Below are 10,502 nucleotides of genomic sequence, written 5' to 3' on the forward strand. Positions count from 1 at the left end.
AAGTACATTTACACAAATACTGAAGCCCATTCCTCAGTACAAATTTGAGGTACTTTTACTTTACACTTCTACTCCACTACATCCCAGAAGCATATATACTGTAAATTATGACAACTTTAGCTGCTAGTTACTTTTCCGGGGTAGATTTATTTAACCAATTAAGCCGAATTTTATACTTTAGCTATAAAAAGTGACAGCTGTACAAGCTCACAATGCGTACGGGACTGGTAATTTTTTATTAGCGCTATTGTTATTTTTGTTGCAATAAAAAAATTATCTTCCGCCAGATCCCTGGCTCCAGATGCCAGTGGTATGCACGGGACAGGGTTATTTCTTGCTTCCAGCCGTTGTGGTTTGTTGTTGAGCTAATATTGCACCATAAGTACCCAAATGCATCTTAAGGTCAATGGCCCAAATTGGGACATAGGAGCACACCGTCATAGCAGGGATGGCAACCCCCCCCCCCACACACACACACACACACACACACACACACACACCTCTCCCAATACTGTAGAACTTCCCTTCATTGTCTCCACCAGACCGAAGGCATGGGGAGAGAGACTGTTTTACACACTGTCCGTCCGTCTGCATGTGTGTCCTTCCGTCTGTGATCAGCTAATCTCTGCCACCGTTGGCTTGATCGCAGACAAACGGTGCACTGCACACACGCTCCCTGGCTGGCAAGAAAAACCTCTGCCCAAAGATTTTCAAATGGACCTGTTATAGCGTTACCAGGAGGACGATTATTGCAAAACACATTTTTTTACAGTACCCCTACACATTTTGTCCAAAGACCACGCAAATCGGTACACAGTATCTCTATAGCCATTAAACGAAACGGGTCTTTCAGTCTTTGCAGGAGTGGCCCGTTTTGGCACTATAACAGGCTGAGTCGCGTCTTTACCTATAACTGCACCGATCTGCATACAACTTTGTATGCACACTCCCTAGAGGCCACGGTGAAACGTCTGGCCTGCATTTTTCGAATCTGCCTTTTATAGCGCCTTCAGGAGGACGAATGTGTGAAACACATTCTTTTAAATTAGTCCTTCAGATTTTATCCAAGTATCACGCGCATCGTGGATCACGGTACACGGATATCTCAGATTCTTTTCAATTCTATCGTGGTTGGTCAAGATTGATATGTCAAGTTTGCAGGTGTGGCCTTTTTATAATAAAATGCCTCAAATCATGAATTTCAATTCAATTCAACTTCTATGCTCACTCAATACCAAACAATGCACGCCCACAACAAACATTCCTGACCCGGTAGAGACCTGTGCTCCGAGGAGCATTTTTGATATTCTTTTTTAAAGATTTAGCTTTGGGGTTTTATGCCTTATTGTTACTGCTTTGTCATAGTACAGTGTCATGTGAAAGTAACATAGCAGATCAAATTGATTGGATCCAATGGAACCACATACTCTTTTTTTTCATTCTTTCTTTCTTTAAAAAAAAACTTTTTCCGAAAAGTATGTTGGACATGCAAGCTTTCCCCACCCCCGAAATGTCACAGTGACGACTTGTCATTTCTAATGCACGCTCCGCAGGCCAAACAGATCCCAGCTGCCCCGGTACTTACTGACCACTGATAAATGGTTAGGCAACTGACGTTGACAAACATTGGAGCAGACATTTATGTTTGCCCAGCGCAGCCCGCAGGAGCTGAAATGCTAAAAGCATGCGTGCTGATTGGTCAATGGAGGGTATGGATGATCGAGCTACACTCCCCGTGGTTTGGGTCCACGCTTAATGGAAGACAAGGTATTGCTCAATGTTCCCCCTGGATGATCGGAGTCATCGACGTCGACCGGTGGTAGGACACTGACAAAGTATACTTTTAATTGAGTAGGCTACTATACTTTTCTGTATCTGAATATCTGCACTTAATTACTTGAGTATCTGTATCTTTGGATACTTCGGACTTTACTGCAAAGACAAATATTCTACTTCCACTGTGTTTTTAGAAAAATACATTATGAATGAACCGTGTAAGCCCAATTTTTAATAATAATTAAAATGCGATGCTTTAGATCAGCTACAGTATTCGAAATTAGAGACACCAGGTTGAAAGTGGTTACAACTTTGGCCCACATCGGCAGATGTGGGCCAAACATCAGTTTGGCTGTAGACAACGGCATGTTTGTAGACTCACCTTTTGCCATCAAACACAACTCGTGATCGTTACAAATAATGAGGTGGAGTTTTCAGTAGAGCACGTTTTTTTTATTATTTATTTATTTGGCCCTGCAGACCAGCTCAAACCAGCTTTAAGACCTCAGTGGGAAGGTCACAGCTGGGAAGAAAGCAGAACACAGCACAGAACGACCCGGCCCACATAGCAACGACACAGCTGAGACCCCAGACAACAGCCAGCTCTATTCCTCTGTCTGTCTGTCTGTCTGTCTGTCTGTCTGTCTGTCTGTCTAGACAGACAGACAGACAGACAGACAGCTCTGTGTATCAAGCTTTGGGTTGCAGGACTATGGACTGATTAACTGACCAGCATGCTGACGGGAAAGCAAACGAGACACACACTTTAATGGCAGCCACACATTATAGCCAGGGACAACAGTTTGTTTCTAATGCACACTCATGCACGAATTCACATACATGCTGGTATAGTACACACACATGCGCATGCATGCATAACATAACTATAGTGTTTTAGTTACTTTGAATCAATGGAAAACCATGATGTGTGACTCTGTAACATTACGCTGTTGTCTTGTGTGTGACTATTGCAGAGTACCTTTGAATCAATTGCAACACCCACTCTGTTGTCACTCGTTACGTTACCTGTGGACTAGGCTGATGTCATAACGGCCTTTCATGTCTGCAAGCATTAGGCAAGATGCTTGTTTAGGGTGTACAAATCTGTATACTTTATAATTTATTGACAGTGTCTTTGTGTTCTGCACCAGACGGTATGATAGGGTGTATTCGTATCTATTGAAACTGATGGAAGCACGAGGTGACACAACTGATCTCTGAATGTTGCATTTGATAAAAAACTGACTATGGAGATTAATGACAATATGTGTCTCCCAACAATATTGGAAAAGTCAGTCCACACCAATGCAACTCCTTGCAACTGCAACCCTTGCAAGTTGCAACTACTTGCAACCATTATCTCCAAATGTCCTGCAACTGGAAAAAAACACGTTTTAGAGACGTTTTAGAGACCTTTGCAGTGGTCTGGACTGCCAGACCACTGCAACGGTCTCTAAAACGTTTTGAGGCCGATTCTACATAAGTCTTCAAAATCCTAACAGTTTTCTGAAAAACGTATGTTGCTATATCAGTGGTGCTCAAAACATTTTCATGTCAAGGACCCCCATAATTCCGTATGTATTTGGCCACCAACCCCCATCTCAAAATATTTTTCCAGGGACCCCCAGAGGCAAATATTTGAGTTAAATATGAACCGTATATATTCAAAGATTTGCTAAATAATTCTCAATTTTTCTAAAAGAGCAGAAGCACAGCACAAAGTGACACGCTATGAGCTTGTAGATCTACTATTTTTGAATAGCCAACCAATGTCCTATAGATTAAATCTAAAATGACACAGATGCTTTCCCGGTTGTTTGGAACAATTTTGCTTATTCTTAGTAAATAAACAAAATACTGCATGTTTGTCATTCGGAATCGCCGATAAGCGTTTGAAATGAATCTGCGTGAATCACATAGCACAGATGGACAAAACAAGAGGCGGCGGAACTGCCTTTTTTGCTTCACTGTTGACTCGTACTAATTGTGTGAAACCAATTGAATGCATTTGTCCCCCAATAGCCGAGCGGAGGCCAGGCAGCCATGGATGATGTGGAGAGTTGTTTGCCATTGTAAGGCCACCGGGGCTGCACGGATTGCACGCTCCACTTAGCGCTGCATGGTGTCACTGTGCAGCCAGCCACCGGGCTGGCCCGCACGCTCCACTTAACCAACGACGGCGTCACCAGGAAATGTTGGAGTGAACAATTAAGTGATAAGGCAGACAACAGCCCAAAGTAGCAGCATTTAGACGCAGTGATGGGGACACGCACACACTCACGCGGGTCATCGCGGGTTCAGCAGCAGCAGCCGGTCTGGCCAATAACATATTCAACAACAAACATAGGGTGGCGACTATCGGTTATTTTCTTTTGCGATTATTTGATGGATTACGTTTTTGATTAATCCATTAAAACCGGGAACGCATCTACGTCACAATCATTCCAACCACTTGAACCATATTTTCTACTTTGGCTATTCAAATATAGCAGATATACAAGTTTATTCGCAGCGCATCACTTTGTGCCGCTCTATGAGCTTGTAGATCTGCTATTTTTTTAATTGTGAAAATGTGTTTTCCGGTGTGTGTGTGTGTGTGTGTGTGTGTGTGTGTGTATATATATATATTGTTCAAAGCAAACCTTGACATGAAAACAATTATAGCAACATAAGTTTTTCAGATAACCTTTTTTTTCCTCCACTGCCTTATGTAATATTTCACAGCATAATGTTGCTTCAAACTGTTTTTAATAAACACTGACAAAGCAAAGCGTTGTGAAAATACTTGTTCTGTGTTCCACGTCGTCGTTCCAACAGAGTACAGATCAAGACTTGTCTGTTTTTATTCCGTTTGTCAAAATTGCAGAACAGCATGTCAGGAACTAAGGCAAAGCCCTACGGCCTACGTCTTAACAAAACACATGATTGCTCAACTCAATTTATGTTCCTGGTTACTCAATAAATTCATTGACAAGCCACATACAAATATATCAATCTGCAAAGCTCACAAATACCTGTGAGGTAGCGGTTAAAAGGTGAGGGCGCATATAGTGCTGAGGGAACATATTAGGGACGCTCCCGGTGGCTTGAAACCTGCTACGGAACCATGTCATATTCCATCTCTCTAAAATGGTAAATACATGGTGCATTTATGTAGCACCTTTCTCCAAAGTGCGTTACAGTGTGCATTATTACATTCACACATTCACACGCATTCACACACAGATGGCGGAGGAAACTATGCAAGGCGTTCAGTGTCTTGCTCAAGGACACTCCGAGCCATGATTCGAACCAGGATTCTTCCGATGCCCAAGCAGCCGCTCTACCTCCTGACACACTGTCTGCCACCAATCAAATAAAATTCATAAACTACTATTTGTGGTTTCAGAACAAATACAGTTGGAGAAGAGCATTTACTGAGGATCCGAGGCTTTTAACAGTGACTCACCTCTTAAATTTAATGTAACAACACAAATCCTCCACATATTAGATTTCAAGGTCAGTCTGGGCGCTGCAGCCTCCAGTCCAGACATTGGCTGTTCTTAACTGCATGTAATTCTGTTTTTATGAACTTTTGAGACGTGTTCTCTATGGATGAAGACCTCATCAGAGGCCCGTCCCTCCCAGGTATATCAAAAGTCATTTCCTGTCTCTTTTTCTGTACTATAGATTTGCATTATACTGACATGGGTATATCCAGTCTATATAATACTGGATAAATACACATACAGTGCACAGTAGTTTACAAAGTACTCAACCCGAGCACTTGAGTACTGGTGAGGCATGCATTCCTGTCTTGCATCGTTCCTGACTTGTCTCAGAGTAGCCCTTGTCTAGTATGAGCATAAGAACCGTAAGTGAGAACCGTGAGGCTGCCATCATGCGACAAAGCATATATGACAGACTTTACACAGAGATGTATTAATTTTAGATTTTTATCCCCTTTTTTTAGTCCTTATGCCAACATTTATGGGTGATGTTGTCACTGCTGTTGTATCCTACTGGCTCACCTGCCAGTGAGGAGGCCCACCGGGAGCCTCCAACCTGCTGACAGCCATAGCGTGCCCCACAGCCTGTAGGAATATACCGGTACGTGTATTTACAAATAATTATCACCCTCCACACTCGGCTTCCCTCCTCCAAACAATTGTGTTTGTATAGACACTTGACAAAGCCGCATGCACCACGGTGATGGGAAAGATACTTTACCACTGCGCCACCTGAGCTCACACTGGGATTTAGAGCAGTCCCCAGATGATACGGTTAATGTCACGTGCAACTAACATTGTGGTTTCGCCTAACATAAATTATAAGTGTATACACATGTCTTCTACTTCTTCTACTTCTAAGACCTATAAATATTAAATATTACGTAAGAAAGAGGTTGCGAGGCACTGTGAGCTTGTAGTTTGGCTATTTTCACAAAATGTATCTGTGGAACCGAGTCAAAACTAAATATAAAGAGCTGCAACTTTGCAGAAACATATATGTCATTGTGTTTTCATGCTGGCTGCAGATAACAGAGCATTCTTTGGGCTGTGGGTTGATCGTTGGTCACGTTGGGTCTGTCCCCGTGGGACACATGACTTCCAAAAATGAATTCCAAAAGAGATTAAGCTTCACGTCTTGGTTAATGTGTCCACTCAATAATGTGGTTCACCCCAAATGACCGTACACGGTCTATGTACAGTAGCTACAGTATGTATCAGTGGTTCTCAAACATTTTCATGTCGAGGACCCCCAAACTCATATGCATTTGGTCACACGGACACTTAGGAATTTGTACCAGGGACCCACATAAGAGAACATTTGTAACAGCAAAAACAGATATATCCCAAGAAAACAGGGCCATAGACCTAGACCCTTGAGGGTCCACAGATGAACATAACTTTGAGAACCAGTGGTGTAGCGGTGTGGTCCCCAGAGGATTATCTTAATGTGCAACATTGTTTTCTCATTCAACAGTAAACAAACCAACATATACAGTAGGTATCTGCCCATTTCGGAAGTGATAATTTAAGGACTTTTAAAGACCCTTTCAACATACATTTTTCATTGCGTCAAACTAACTATACTAGAAAACAGGGGTTCTCAACGTTTTTAGCTGGGGACCCCTGGAAATGCTTTGGCCATGTCTTGCGTCAGTCCATACAATAACACAATTACATAAGAAATTACTTAATTAATTAAATTGTGTAATGCATATTACATTGCTATGAAAATTACATAGTGTGTCAAATAGGTCAGTTATATAATATCAAGGGTTTTGTTTTGAAATAAGTATTCTGTCTTTAATGGCTACAGGCACTGCGGCAGGTATATGCCGAAAGTAGGTCATGTTTGTCAGAGATGTCATCTTTCTTCAGGGCGGGGAGACATGCGTCAGTGCGTACATATGAGTTTACAACCCCTGCTAATCGAACCCTCTCTGTTACACTACAACAGGCACTGCCATGTCCCCTCTTGACCCAATAATCATGTTTACATGTTATACTACGTTATATTACAAAACTGCATCGCAATGCTGAGCTCAAAATCCTGTCAAATTAAATACCTGTGTTTTGTTTTTATATTTATCAGTAGAACTATAGTTTAGCACTATAGTAGCCTATAGCAGTATCATAATTGATGTACTGACTCTGAGTCAGCAAATCGATCGATTGGAGTTTTCAAATTATTATATTCACGTCATTTCCTGCATAGTAGGCCTGCAAATAAGGTAGAAGGCCTATTAAGCCAGCATAAGACATACATCCTGCATAAGGTACAAGGCCAGACTGTAGTACACGATAATGCACAAAAATATGTCTGACGTGTTTAACCCAATGTTTGCTCATTGGCAGTCAGTTCAGGCTGTTTAGTTTGTCATTCGTTCGTTTGTATGTGTGTGTGTGTGTGTGTGTGTGTGTGTGTGTGTGTGCGCGCGCGCGTGCGTGTGTGTGTGTGTGCGTGTGCGTGCGTGCGTGCATGCGTGCAAGCATGCGTGTGTTGTCAAGCATCAGTAAGTCAATCACTTTTGCTTAGTTTAACTGATCACTTTTATTGGCTGTGGTTCTCTGCACACCAGAGCCTTATTTTAGAGTGTGCTGTGCAGCAGATAATACATTGAATTAACGTATAAATTAAAAATAAATCATATACCGTAATAATAAAAGTTGTGCTTAAAGTTGATATTAAATAATTAAGGGCTTAATTTCGTTAATTCAAGGTGAGTTGAATCAAGACTTACTAAAGTAATTTAACTGAGCTAGTGGTCCAGAGCTAAACAAAAATAAATAAAACCACTAATCTATTCCCTGGTTTCCCCTATTCCGTTCTCTTTAACCTTCCATGTTAAACTCACGTTAACTGATTAATTGCAACGTATGTATGAGAGAGCAGACACATTGATTTGATTATATGGGCAGTTTGGGCACATTTCCTAATAATAATAATGACTCAACAAGGAAATCCGGTGCACTTTACCTTGAGATTCTCAAGCTAAATTACTGAGCATATAGGAACTACAAGGTCACACATATTTGCATGACATGCACTATCTAGGGAGTCCATGCAGCTTTGAAGTGTAATTTCACTAATTATTCCAGCTATAAGGTAATACAATAAGATATAAAGACATTCTCTAACTAGGCCTATAACTATAGGCTACTAAAGGTCTTTACCGAGTCTTTTGAAATGGGGGGTCTGCGCAGCTGAATTGTGGGGGTCCTGACATGAAACTGTTTTAGAACCCTTGTCGTCCTACAGTGTGGTTGAACAATAACACTGTTATAAATCCTCTTTAGACACATCACGGTTACACAGCTTGCATTACAATGACCTGCAAACTATACACTTACACACACATTGATTCTAGAATGAACTGAAGCCTGCAAATAACATTCCAAGTCTATGTTGCCACTTGCACCCAGTCTATGGTGGGTGTGTGTGTGTGTGTGTGTGTGTGTGTGTGTGCGCGCGCGCGCGTGTGTGTGTGCGCGCGTGTGTGTGTGTGTGTGTGTGTGTGTGTGTGTGTGTGTTAGCTTAGTTTACAGTGTTTTATAATTATAAACGCGGAAACGCCCATTATTAAATTAATTTGCAATCGGCTAAACAAAAAGTATAGGCTACTGTATAACCTACCTTTTGCACATTGCACAATTCCAGATGTATTAGAGAGGATTAACTTTTACTTACTTGTTGTTGTGTTCTTGTGCGCTTGACAGTGTAGTCAGATCATGATGTTGGTGAAGGTTTGATCTCCGCTGGAACCCCCCACGGCCCACACGTGTTGCAGCTGCAGCATATGTGGTTGGATGTGTGAGGGAGAAGCAGAAATAGTGTGCATGTCATTGTGTAGTTGTGTACTTAAGTGAACGTTTCGTGAAGATTCTTGTAAACTATGTTTTTTCTGTTCTATGGAGTATGGACCCTATATAGCACACAAAAAAACGGTTTACATTTTTTATAACATTATTTTATCACCATGGCAAATGTATTGCCATTGGCAATACATGGCTATGTGTAGCAATATTTTGTGTCTGTAACTCTGTATTTCTGTCGACATAATTTCTCCAAATCAGTCAAGCCGATTTACACCAAATTTGGTCCAGGAGTGTATGATGTGCTCTAGAAGACATTTTTCGCCCTATAGGTGGCGCTATAGCAACCAATTCAAAAAGCAAATTCATGACTATTCACTATAACTACTTGTCCTGAGGAAGAAGCAGGAAGCTGCGAGAAGGGGAAGCAGAAGCTGCGATGATGAAATTTAACTGACATTTGTAGTATTGATCTGCAGCAGCTGTTATAACATTAAACGGCTTTCGTTCTTTTATTTTTAAAGAGAAAAAAATAGATAGATTGATTGATTGATTGATTGATTGATTGATATTAACAGATTGGAGAAGTACATTTCAAGCACAACTCAATTACACTTGTTTAATGTTTACCATTTTATGGGGGCCAGTTTCGAATTGCAGCCGTCCGTAGGTGCCGTAGGTTTTGGAGGAGTCAAGGGATTCGCATGTCTTAATGACTGTTGGTATAGACCGGGCGTCAAAGTGGGCAGGGGTTATAATAAAGATATAATGACATTAATTATTTATTTTTGTTTTGTTGGTTTTAATGCACAAAACATTAATACTGGATTAAAGGGATATTTTACTTAAAGAAAAGAAAAAACTTTTGGTAAATTTTTCATATTACTAATTGGCTTACGTGAAGTTATGTGAGCAACCCAGGCAGTTTTTATGTCTCTCCAGTATATAGGCCTTAGTTATATATTTGATATTCATTTTAGCTGCCCCGCCCCCTTCCTATACAAACCCATTGTAAATGGTAAATGGCGCATTTATATTATCCAAGGCGCTTTACATAGATTGTGCATTACATTCACCCATCCACACTCACATTCATACACAGATGGCAGCGGAAACCATGCAAGGCACCAACCAGCACATCAGGAGCAATTAGGGGTTTTAGAGTCTTGCTCAAGGACACTTCGACACTAACTCTGGGGGAGCCCGGGTTCGAACTGGCAACCTTGCGGTTGCCATCCAGCCACTCTACCCCTGAGCCACCATTTACCATCCAGCCACTCTACCCCTGAGCCACCATCGTTAAAACGATGATAGATTAATCGAAAACACCTGTCTTTATTCTGGTGACTGATATATTGTCCTTCTAATACGTGATGTGGCCATGGTTTTTCATTTACTGTTTTAATTTATTTTTTAGTAGCCTAT

This window comes from Protomyctophum bolini, assembly GCF_963924005.1.
Source record: "Protomyctophum bolini genome assembly, chromosome: 10".
In the NCBI taxonomy this organism is placed as follows: domain Eukaryota; kingdom Metazoa; phylum Chordata; class Actinopteri; order Myctophiformes; family Myctophidae; genus Protomyctophum; species Protomyctophum bolini.